At 38.7% G+C, this 13217-nt stretch overlaps 1 protein-coding gene across 1 annotated transcript in view; it reads left to right on the top strand.

Annotated features, from left to right (window-relative positions):
• The first annotated feature begins 4531 nt into the window (after positions 1-4531).
• Positions 4532-13217, top strand: part of CHRM3 (cholinergic receptor muscarinic 3) — a 242402-nt gene continuing 233716 nt past the window's right edge. Inside the window, exons 1-2 of the mRNA XM_009441692.5 lie at positions 4532-6225; positions 8918-9020. The gene's annotated coding sequence lies outside the window, so the exon portion shown is untranslated. The remainder of the gene's footprint in view (positions 6226-8917; positions 9021-13217) is intronic.

Genomic DNA, 13217 nt, shown 5'->3' with positions numbered 1-13217 from the left:
TCCTTTCTTTGTCTTTGTTATGTGAATTTGACTTCTTTGTTCTGTTTCAGACAACTTGTAAGGACAAGTTGTTATTCACCCAGTTAACAAAGAGGCATTTCTCTACACGTTGTTGTTTTATTTTTTCCTTAAAAAGGGATTTATTTCTGCAGGCCTGGCATTACTGTTTTGTTTTCTTAATAATTTGCTCGATGAAATGGTTAAGAGCACTAAATATCATTATTGTTTAATATAAAGAACCAGACTCAGATTTAACTAATTTTCCTCAAATTTTTCAGGTCTTGACCTACACGTGTCACCCAAGTTGATTCTAAGCTGAAAGGGACTGTTGACTAAAAGATAAAAGGGGAAAAAATTCTAGAATGACAGAAAAGTTAGAAAGACCCAGAAAGACTTTATACATGACCAGGGGATAATAACGTGGAAGGGGTTATACCAGACACCTCATTCTAATATACTAATTTTAATATTGTCATTTAAAATGCAATCCACTATATTTAAAAAGGTTTTGAATAGAAAGTTACAAGCATATTCAAAAGCAGAGAGAATACTATAATCAACCCACTATACCCATCTTGCAGCTTCAATAATTAGCAATATATGGCCATGGCCAACTCGTTTCTTTTACATGGCCCTCCTTTCCCAAAAACACTGGATTATTTTAGAAACAAACACAAGACAAAAATATCTCTGCATGTACTAAATTAATATTCAATATTAAAGATGACTCTTGAAATACGAGATTTTAAGAGATCAGTCTGATATTATAAAATAATAAGAAGCCAGTTAAGGTTTTGTTTTAATCAACTATATTAAGGCATAATACATGTGCAATAACAAGCGCTCATCTTTAGTGTATATTTGGATGAGATTAGAGAAGTTTATCTACCATGTTGCTACCACTAAATCAAGCCCTAACATATTTTCACCATCATGCCAAATTCTCTTATACCTCTTCCTAGTTGCTGTAAACACATGCCACCCCCACCCCAAGCCCCAGGAAAAATGCTTTTCTGCTTTCTGGCCCATAGACTCTATTTCTTTTTTCTAGAGCTTTATAAAAATAAAATCGTAGGTAAAGTATTTCTGTGTCTGACTTCTTTTGCACAGTGTGTTTTTGAAATTTACATATATTGTGAACATCAGTAGTTCATCACTTTGTATTGCATCTTTAAAATTCCATTGCATGACAGTATCACATTTTGCTTCTCCAGCCCATCTGATGGAAAATTGTTTTTTGGTTTTTGTTTTTATGGAGATAGAGTCTCACTCTGTCGCCCAGGCTGGAGTGCAGTGACATAATCTCGGCTCGCTGCAACCTCTGCCTCCCAGATTCAAGAGCCTCCCAGATTCAAGAGATTCTCCTGCCTCAGCTTCCCAAGCAGCTGAGATTACAGGCGTGCTCCACCACACCCAGCTAATTTTTATATTTTTAGTAGAGATGAGGTTTCACCATGTTGATCAGGCTGGTCTCGAACTCCCAACCTCAGGTGATCTACCCCCCCCCACCTCAGTTTCCCAAAGTGGGATAATTGAGTTTTTTCTTTCCCAGTTTGGGGTGACTGTGGATAGTTTCTGTGAACTTCATATGCAAGTTTCTGAGTAGACTTGTATTTTTCACTTCTCTTTGGTGAATAAGTAGGAGTGTAATTGCTCAGCAGTATATATTAAATATGTGTTTAGCTACATAATAAATTTTCCATTGTGTGTTTTCTAAAGTAGTTGTACCACATTACATTCCCATCAGCAGTGTATGAGAGTTATAGTTGCTTCCCATCTCTGCCAACATAGATGTATTATGTTGTTCTAATTTTGCCATTCTTATGGTATGGGATAGTATCTTATTGTGGCTTTCATCTGCATTTTCCTAATCACTAATTTTGTTTAGCATCTTTTTCATAGGATTACTAGACTCCTCAAATTCTAATCAACCATTTATTCAACTCAGTGAGGCAACCAAACTCACTGTGGGTTCTCTTGTCTCTACCCATTTTCCAGAAATTTCTTCAAAATAAAAAGCCCAGACTGGGAGCAGTGGCTCACCCTGTAATCCCAACACCTTGGGAGACCGTACAGAGAGGATCACTTGAGTCCAAGAGTTTGAGACCAGCTTGGTCCACAGAGAAAGACCCCGTCTCTACATTTTGTATTAATTAGCTGGACATGGTGGTGCACTCTATAGTCCCAGCTACTGGGGAGGCTGAGGTGGGAGGACCCCCTTCAGCCTAGGAGGTGAAGCCTGCAGCAAGCCAGGATCATTCCAGTGCACTCCAGCCTGGGTGACAGAGCAAGATCATGTCAAAAAGAAAAAAAAGGCCCAGATGCAGCTTTTCCTTCTCACATTTACCACAGTTATGCACTGCCTGTTGTCCCATTATTGAAAACAGTTATTTTATTTTACTTTTTTTTTTTTGAGGAGGTGAGGTGGGGTGTAGGTTACATTTCATCTTGTTACTCTGCCTTGGATATATTTGGAAATCCAGAGTAGTTTTTGAGAAATAATTTCTAAATTTTTTTTTTAGTTTATCAAGGGCCAAGCCTGGAAAACTCAAGTCAGAATGTATGGAAGAGAATTCTTCAACTGATTACATCTAGCCTCAGTCTCTGGTGGTAGGAGAATATGTCACCAAGAAAGAAAAGGAAAATCATGCTTCCTTGCTGAATTTGGTGAATTCTGCAAAACAAGAATGACAGTGAAAGGGAGGAGACAAAGCAGTCTGAATCATGCCTCCCAGCTTTTCCACCTGGAATTTTATCCCAGAGAATGAAAGGCATGTTGGTAAAGATGAGTTATGCACAAGACAGGGATCCATTTCACATGTAGCCCTCTACTGATGTTTTAGTGAACTTGGAACTGTCAGTCAGAGGAAAGCCTTACAAGTTACTTTCCAGTGTGACGTAGATGGGACCCCAAGATAGCTAGAGGACTTGGCAATGAGGATGGGATGCCATCATACGGATGAAGGCGGCTCTGTCCTGGGGGCTGCAGCACTCTAGGGCTCTGTGAGCAGACCTCAGAAAAGGCGTCCTTTTGTCAGCAGGAGACAAGACCTCAGAAAAGGCTTCAGAAAAGGCCTCCTTGTCAGCAGGAGACAAGATGAGACCAAGAACAGAGATGTCGACCCAAGCTTACTAGGTCAAGAAAATGCAAATGGCATGCATGCAAGTGATAAACCTCACTGTCAATGTCAGCAGGGCTAGGAGCACCCAGATGGATAAGGAGCCACATGCCATAGATCAGAGAAGATAATCAAATTCTGGAGACACAGACTCTTTCTTCTGTTCCTGAGTTCATTTAAACCATGTCTCTTTCTTCCCACTACACACACACACACACACACACACACACACACACACACACACACAGAAAGGGGTGGGGGAGAAAGAATGGGAAAGGAAGGTTAAGAGGCTAACTTATCCAAAGGAGATCAAACGGTGCCTGGATTACATTTAACTTTGTGTTTCTTTTTAATACATGCAAGTATAAGCATAATGCAGGGGGAGGGGCAAGGGTTTGTGAATTTCAAATGGTTTGTAAGATTTATAAACTTAGGGAGCGCCTGTGTTTTCTAAGAACTGTTAACCCAGGAGGTGGGTAGTGCAGTTTCCCCACCTTCCTATCATGTCTAAAAGACACGAGATTTTTTGAAGCACCAGATGTTAGAATGTACTGCCTAAAACTATCAGTGAGACCAAGACTAGAGAGATGTGATTAGGGCACCATGTGAGACTCATGATGAACATCTTCTGGTTTACCATTCTTCCTACATGAGACAGAAGCAGCACCCCCAAATTAGCTTCGGTTTCTTCAAATGCACGTTCTTCCTGCCCAGCAGAAGACAGAATGGCTTCCCGGAGCTGGAGAACATGCCTGGGCCATGGCCTGATGCCTTCAAGCAGAGAATGAAGGAGTGGGAGAATTCTGCAGCTCAGTTCTTTTCTTTAGCTCCGTCCTTGTCCAGAGAATGGGGTAGGAATGGGATGGAGGGAAGGTGAGAAGGTGAAATGTGCAATGCAGAGTGGAAGATTGCTGATCACGTGTTTAAAGTCATATGCAATAGCCATTCTGTCAACAAATCTTCCTATTATTGTAATCTTATTTCCCATTAACTCTTGTTATTATAAGAAATTGATTTTCATCATACTCTCTAAGTGTCTCTCCTTCACCCCTCCTCCAATATCAAATAGTTAATAAAGTAACAAAATAATATTGTATATGCTGGAAACTATTTAACCATGCAAACACATATATCAGCTATGTTTGCTTTTTATTTCTGTGTCTATATTTTCATTCAACGTATATTTTAATGGGTATAATTTAATAGTACATTATAAGAATGAGATTATGATTTTAATATATTTGTAATTACTCTGCCCTAGAACAACTAATTTCTTTTTTTCTGAGCATCCTTTTAGTTTTTATTAACATATATATAGTATCTATTTATCATCAGAGCATATAATTTTATATTCTGCTTTTGTTATCATTTTCCTTGTTGCTACCTATTTATCACTTATGGCTACTTAATGCACCATGCAATTTCTATACCTACATTTTCTTAAATGCTTTCCTGTTCGATACACAAATAGTTTCTATTATTCACTATTATAAGTACAGATCAGCAACCCTAATCTAAAACACTCCAAATCTAAAACACTCCAAAATCTAAAACACTCCAAAATCCAAAACTTTTTGAGCACCAACATGACACTCGAAGGAAATGCTACCTGGAGCATTTCACATTTTTGGATTTTTCGGTTAGGAATGCCCAACAAGTACAAATATTCCAAAATCTGAAAAAATCAGAAACCTGAAACATTTCTGATCCCAAGCATTTCAGATAAAGAACACTCAACCTGTAATGTTACGGTGATCATTTTCCTAGGAACGCCATTTTTTTGACTTTAAATTATTTCCGTGGAATAATTTGTGAGTGGGATTACTAGGTCCACAGATATGAATATATTTAAGGACTCTTAATATAGGTATGGGTCAGATTGGTGATTTGATGGGCTGTACATATTTATAGGACCACTAGAAAATATAAATTTATTAGTTCTTTTTGCAAGTGTCATCTTCATTTTTTGTTCATTATACTTGCAGTTAATGTACATTGTACTTACCATTTGACCATTAGTGTGGCTTAATTAGAAAAATCACTGGCCGGGTGCGGTGGCTCATGCCTGTAATCCCAGCACTTTGGGAGGCCCAGGCGGGTGGATCACGAGGTCATGAGATAGAGACCATCCTGGCTAACACGGTGAAACCCCATCTCTACTGAAAATACAAAAAAATTAGCTGGGCTTGGTGGCGGGTGCCTGTAGTCCCAGCTACTCTGGAGGCTGAGGCAGGAGAATGGTGTGAACCTAGGAGGCAGAGTTTGCAGTGAGCCAAGATCGCGCCACTGCACTCCAGCCTGGGCGACAGACTGAGACTCCATCTCAAAAAAAAAAAAAAGAAAGAAAGAAAAATCACTTAAGTATCAGACAAGCAATTCAAATCCCAACTCAGGCCATTTCCTGTTGTATGCTAAGTGGATGAGCCTCTTACAAAAATAATTTTTTCAATGGTAAATTGGCAACAATGGTGTCTCCTTTACAAGACTGTTGAAATGATTTGGTGAATTAATCAATCCCTGGTGTGTTCGTGGCCATACAGGAAATTATTACTCCTCCTCGCTGTCTCTGCTTCTCTAATTTTATCTACCTCCCCTCCCAGTCCTGACTTCTTCTTGCATGGATTATCCATTCGAGTTCTTTTGATACAAGGTTTTCTAGACTCCATTTTCTCATGCCAGAATTTATGTTAATGGGGGTCAATTATCAATGTTCTCTAGAAACCTGATCTCTCAATAGCAAGTGCTTAATTAGATTGCAAATCACTGAGGTCACTTCTGTTCACCCTGTGAGTTTTCTTGTGTTCACCCAACCAAATGGGAAATACATTCAGAATAAATACATTTTCATAAATTGCTCATTTTTGAATGCTTCGTACAGTCCAATTTCTCTTTTAAAAATCTTATCCAAGCTTATGCCCATTAGGTTTCTCAGAGACTTTTTGACTTGTTTTTCTGCTTCTTTGTCTTGGTTTCAGATAATACTTCAGTTTAATCTTCTATTTGTTGCATCCTACCCAAGAACAACAAGCTTAATTCTTGTGATAACAAGTGTAGTTTGTCAAGAATTGCAAGACAAGACCATTGCTAGAAGTTACATTTCAGAATGGTACTGCCATCTGGATTTTGTCTGTCTCATACCCAGTGTCTGTTTTCTAGGCATTATTGCCATTGTTGTCTGGAAATTGGTTTTTATCTTGAGGGAATTTGTAGCAGAAACTGTCTTTTAAAGCAATCACTCTTCTTTAAAGCCAAAAGTAATTTCTAATATGTTATAAGGTATCAGAAAGCCTGTAACAAGCATACAGTTTTTCAATTGGAAAAGCATTAAAAATATCAAATTCTATCCTCTTTCATGAGGGTGAGGCAATTTGGGGGCTGCCAAAAGATTTTCTAGTCTCTCACCTTCATGATAAGATATTGAGCTGTGTAGGAAATATTCTAAGCAGTTCCACTTTAGGAGTTTAAAAGAAAAAATGGGAGGGAGGGAAGAGGAAGGGAAAAAATTCCTCTGCAATCTTCCCAGCTTCAGCAACTGTATTTCACAACTCTGGAGAATTCCAGAGGCTCCTTTAGATATTATTTTACATGAGCCTTCTCTCATTAAGTGTCAGAGAGAAGGTTTCTTCATTTTTGCATTTTTAAGCCTGCTTTCCCCCCATATCCATGCCCACTCTCCCTGTTTTCACCTGTTACAAATGAGTGCTAGCTTCTTTTTCTACCTGAATAGACAAGACAGTTCTAACTTCTTATCAGCATCAAAGACCCTTGCCCCAGATGCTACACCAGCAAAGTTTCTGAAGTACTAAGGGTTTCAGAGGTGGACATCACAAGGCTTGAGAGAAGCTCATATATAACAATTAAGTCTGCAGGGGAAATTTGAGGATCATACACAGCTGGATTCAGACAGAATGACCAGTTTTTCTGTAGTTGCTGGACAGTACAAAGTAGCCTGCCATGCCTGCCATGTGTATTACAGAGAAGTCTATTATTGAAACTCACAAGGTGAAAAAATGTGGACCTGATCATAGTTGAGTGTGTCTGCCCCATGCTTGCATTTATGATATTGATAACAGGAAGGGTGAGATTGGAAACAGTCCATTTCTGCCCAGAGCCCACTCTGCAGCATGTAACAGCAAAGCATTCACTGTCAAGAAATAGTGTATATCATGGTCATACCACATTTATCATTGTGCCACACTTAACTTCTTCAAGAACCCTGGCATCACAGCTCTCCTTGTGTTGTAAGGGGGACTGGCCCCAGTTTTAGCCACTACTCCAAGGCTGCACAAATCACCCTGTGGTATTGGGCAAGCTCCTTAACCTCAGTTCCCCTAGCACATGGTAGGGGTGAACTTACACTGCCCAACCTACAGAGAGATTGTGAAACCAGAATGAGATAATGTGTGCAAAGGATTTCGGGACGAGTTTCAAAATCTGAAAATTCTTGGGGTGTATGCTTTCATTTGTACAGTTAATCTGATTTGCAGTCATTTAAATCTATAAAAGGATGTTCTGCCACATCGTGGGCATAAGTTTGATTTTCCTCGTGTTGTTCTGAGCCCCCACTGGGGCAGCTTTCAGAACATGCCATTCCCCCTCACAGCCTCCTGCATGGGAGCATGACGGCTAGATCTTTCTCCTCCCTCCCCATCCCATTTCCTTTTGTCTGCCCATCACTCTCCTACACTGCATACAAGACTCAGGTTAAAGACCCCCCGCTCTGTGATGTCACCCTCTTACCTAACTCTCTGCTCCTTGAACTGGCAATGATTTAGCTTTCCACATCCTAATTGGGGGTGATCTACATCTAACTTGGCCTCTTTCCCTCATTAGACTTGGCTTTTTGAGAACAAGAACAAGCCTCTACTTAATATTTTAACCCAATACCTGCTTCATATTATTTGCTTAGTAAATATTGATCAAAATGATGAGTGAATGTCAAATACTTGTTGCCATGAAATAAGTTGAATCGGTAAAGTGAGTGATTCTTAAATTATTTGCCATAAAACATTAGGGGGAACTCATACCTAGTTGTGTCTTTTTTTGTGCTGCTATAGCAAAATACCACAGACTGGGTAATTCACAATCAACAGACATTTATTGCCTTGCAGTTTTGGGGGCTGTGAAATCTAAGATCAAGGCACTGGTATCTGGCCTTCTTGCTGAGTCACCACAAAGCAGAATGCTGTGTCTTCACATGGCAGAAGGCAGAAAAACAAAAGAGGAAAAGAGGGAGAAGGGAGACACAGTCAACGTTTTGTACAGAATTCTCCCACCCATGAGGTCACAGCCCTCATAGCTTAATCACCTCTTAAAGGTCCCACCTCTTACTACTGTGACACTGTCAATTACATTTCAGTATGAGTTTTGAAAAGGACAGTCATTCTATACAAAACCATAGCAGCTTTATATCAACCTAATAATATAAATGTCTGTATGTTATGTGTACATATTTTGGGGGGAAGCTTATAAAATACTGCCAATTATTGGAAGTTTCTGAGGGCAGGTGACCATATGACAGAAACCATAAGCTGAGGCATTTGTGTTGAACAGGAGGTTACAGCATCTCATTGTTTCCCCAGTAACTGCTGTGGATCACGCCCTCAGCGGGATACTAACAGGTGTCATAGAATAAAAGAATTTCTTGATGAAGTATATTTGGAAATGCTGGGATAAATCTCCATTTTTGAAATCTATCATGTAATTAATATTCCATCTCACAATTCAGTGATCTGAGTGTACTACTTGTTGTTCTTTTATCTTATTTTAAACTTACCCCTTCCCTGTTTCATTTTTAGCTTTTGCTGTGGCGTGGCACCTGGTCTCTTTCTAGAAGGAAAGTTCAACATACAGCACAGTTCTGGACACATTGTATTGGTTTGATGCTCCTACCTGGAACAGGTATGTAAATCTCCAGTACATGATTACTGACATTTTTGAATCATAACTATGGATGTATATTCATTCCTGTGGATTGCTAAGAATGGAATCTGCTCTGAACAATTAAATTCATGTGTCAGCGATGACTGTCTTTTCTACTTAGAAGCATGTGTTTATATTTTGGCATCTACAACTCCTGAAGACTACTTCATTATCTTGGTTATATGATAAGCTCAAATTAAGAATATAGCCATTCAAAGAGAGAGGAGAAAGTATACACTTATATGGTTCTGAAAATAATAAGAATTATCCAGAAATCTATGGAAATCAAATGATGAAATATGACTGATACTCTGGTATGTTATAAGTGTAGTATCTGTAGTCCAAAATTCTTACAGAAAAATATCGACTTCTTTCCCCTCCCCAAATTAGTCCAGGCTTAGAGAAAACTGTGTAACAACTCACAGGATAAAAATGACTACATATGTGAATTAATTAATAGAATTAGATCAATTAATTGACTACTCAAACACTAAGATTTTGTGACAGTTATTCCCTTCATGTATGCCAACATAAATATTACATAAAAACAAAAAATATGCTGTTTGATAATATTAATGTTTAATGAATTCTCTTGAAGGATATTCTGAAAGTAGATCTCACTATATATAAATATGTCAGCCTGTAGCTTCTGTCTAATTCAGACTTACTTGGATGAGCACTGTTTGTGAATATGTAACATAGATAGGTAGATAGATGGATAGATAGATAGATAGATAGATAGATAGATAGATAGATAGATATAGACATAGGTATGTCACGACACCTATTACATAATATATGCATGTGTGTGTGTTTGTATATATAGTATGCAATGACTAAGGGATACTTTATTACAAGATTGATTGCTTACTTGTATGCAACTTTTTAAAATATTATTAAAAATATAGCAGGCTTGTTGAAATACTTATAAATATTTGGAAAAGTGCCCCATAAATTCTATTTTCAACAGGAAAACTACATAACAACTCACCTGCCTCTGCCTCCTCCCCTGCCCCCATAAGAAGTATGTTGAAAATGAAGTTTGGGAAATTGGGAAGTAGCACAGAGGATAATTAATCAGGTGTGAGCTCAAGACCTAACTCTACTACTTAACAATGGCCTTGGGAAGGTTTCTGTACTTCCTTGGGAAGTGCGTTATTATTTAAATCTGAACAGGAGGGAGGGAGAGTGAGAGAGAGTAGATAAATTCACCTCAAATTGCAATGTCCCAAATGTACCAGGTCACGTTTATTCTTAGAGATGTATGAAGTAATTAACAGATGTGTTTCTAAGGTTTTCCAAAGAGTTCTACTTTTACATTCTGTGAGAGTCTGAAATCCATGATTAGAGATTAAAGTCCCTGATTTAAGGCAGAAATTGCAACTGGCCATCTGCTTGTCAGATCCACCTTAGTTCGTTTATTTTATTATTTATTTTGGGCCTACACAAATTTGTATGCATGATAACTAAGAAATTGCCAAATCAAAAAATCAGGACAGTTCACATAAAAATCTGGATTCCCAGTCTTCTCTTTCTCTGTAAATGGTCAGAAATTCTTCCTCTTAATTTCTGCGTCTAACCCATCCAGTCCTTCACAGTCCGCTCTGAGCCCATAGGTCTCAACCTTCACTGTGAAGAGATACTGGTTCTCTGGCTTCACCGCAGAAGATTAAATCAACACCTCTCAGGGTGGACCGCGGGCTTCAGAAATTTTTAAAGTTCCTCAAATTATTCCATTGTGCAGCCACTGCCCTAATACCTTCCCTTCTCTTTGTGTAAAAACATCTCCCGAGTCCAAGTCACATACATCACTTCCTCATCTCACCACTCTTCTCTGATGTCCCTAAATCATCTTATTTCTATTCTTGTCCTGTTCAATCCGTGCTTCATCCAATAGCCAGAGTAATTGTCTTTATAGAAAATATCTGGTTGACTCCTGCTTCACCATCTTCAATAATAATAGTAATAATAATAATAATTTAGGGTGATCATTTATACTAGGTTGAATGAAGAATCTGACTTCAGTCTTTGTTGAAGGATTGAGTCATTGAAGCATTAAATTTTAGGAGCAAATGGAAGAAGACTACAAAAGCTGTAGCAGTACCTTCTGCTTGGTCTTCTCCTCCCAGAAGTGACCCATAGTGATCCTTAGGCCAAAAGTAATTCACAAATATAGAAATGACAGACATTGCTTACCTATCCCACAGATTGCCACCCAATCAGGGTCCTGATTGCACCTTACATAGGATCAAAGGGATGTTGTAATTTGGTAGTGACACTACGATAAGATTAATTTTATGTCACAGCTACCAAAGTGTGTTAAATGTCTCTCCTTCCTAAGTTGTATGATTCAGCCAACAAAATTTGATATGGGTGAATTTTTAGGCAGAATAACAGAATTTGGTGTGTGCATGTGTGTATGTGTGTGTGTGGTTGGAGTGCTTGTGACTGAGGTCTTTTCTCCTTCTGCTCTGACATGTAGATGGCCTTCCTTCCCACTAATGAATAACATTTTATTTGAACTGCGGAGGAGACTTTTTTTTTCTCCTAAGTGACCTTATAAACCATTTGTATTAGTTTGTTTTCATGCTACTGATTAAGACGTATCCAAGACTGGGAAGAAAAAGGGGTTTAATTGGACTTACAGTTCCACATGGCTGGGGAGGCCTCAAATCATGGCAGGAGGTGAAAGGCACTTCTTACGTGGCAGCAGCCAGAGAAAAATGAGGAGGAAGCAAAAGCAGAAACCCTTGATAAACACATCAGATCTCATGAGACTTATTCATTATCACAAGAATAGCACAGGAATGACCAGCCTCCATGATTCCATTACCTCCCCTGGGTCCCTCCCGCAACACGTGGGAATTCTGGGAGATATGATTCAAATTGGGATTTGGGTGGGGACACAGCCAAACCATATCACCATTGTTTTAGCCACTGAAATCTTTACTGTAGACTCTTATGCCCATGGTTACATTTTCCATGGGAAGGGAAGAAGATAGGGTGTCATAAGAAAGTTTTCTTCAGAAAAGATACCTTTGCAGGTATTTTAATTGGGATTTATAAAGACCTTCATAAATTCAAACCACATTGAAGCTAAGTGGAAATTTGGGTCTGTGCCCACATCCCTGGTGCATGGCACAATCACTATTTTATCCTGTCTTCAACATGAAACCATCAGTGTTTACACCATCAGTGTAAAAATGATCAGTGAAACACTATAAAAAAGATCAAGCCCCTGTGTTTAAAAACGTAGCTAAAAACATGTATATGACATTCAAGTAACTGAGACCAATAAAGATGTTATAAATTAGTCTGGGTACAGTGGCTCATGCCTGTAATCCCAGCACTTTGGGAGGCCAAGGTGGGAGATTCAGTTGAAACCAGGAGTCGAGACCAGCCTGAGCTGAACGTAGTGACATCCTGTCTCTACATAAAAGAAATTTAAAAATTAGCCTGGTGTGGTGGTGCACACCTGTAGTCCTAAATACTTGGCAGGCTGAGGTGGGAGGATGGCTGGAGCCCAGGAGTTTAAGATGACAGCGAGCTATGATCATGCCACTGCACTCCAGCCTGGGAGCAATAACTGGTCTCAAAAAAAAAAAAAAGATGTTATAAGGTGTTGAATCAACATGTGAGGCATGGTTACCTTCTTTATTCTAAATTATTTTCATCAGCAAAGCTAAAGTGTGTTTGCAGATCTAATTTATCCAAATAATATGCCCGTGCAGGGCTGTTCTGTGTTTAAAAAAAACAGTTGATCTTTTAAGCTTCCTCTTAAATATTTATTTTGGGATAAAAATGGGGGCCAAAATACAGAGACACACAAACATACACACACTGAGCATCTCTAGAGGCACATTAAGGAACAGTGTTTATTAATGAGATGTCTTTGTGTTTCCTTTTGGGATCAAGATGGACTGGCCTCGTGTACAATTCTTCTCCTTCATGAATAGAGCTGTAATGAGGTCACAGATTCCTTTCATGCCATTTTAGGAATTTCTTTGAAAGGATTCAGGCAGCGATATCCCTTATATGTTAGAGTTGTACATTAGTACAGGCAGAGCTTTTCAACTAATGTAAAGCACCATTTTTTTCTTCTAAATTCCTTATATTCTCGAATGTCTGGGTTCAGAATAAAGGAAAATTAAAATCTCTGAAAAATCCATCATTTTG

The sequence above is a fragment of the Pan troglodytes genome, chromosome 1 (genome assembly GCF_028858775.2).
Source record: "Pan troglodytes isolate AG18354 chromosome 1, NHGRI_mPanTro3-v2.0_pri, whole genome shotgun sequence".
In the NCBI taxonomy this organism is placed as follows: domain Eukaryota; kingdom Metazoa; phylum Chordata; class Mammalia; order Primates; family Hominidae; genus Pan; species Pan troglodytes.
This window is presented reverse-complemented; position numbering and strand designations above follow the sequence as displayed.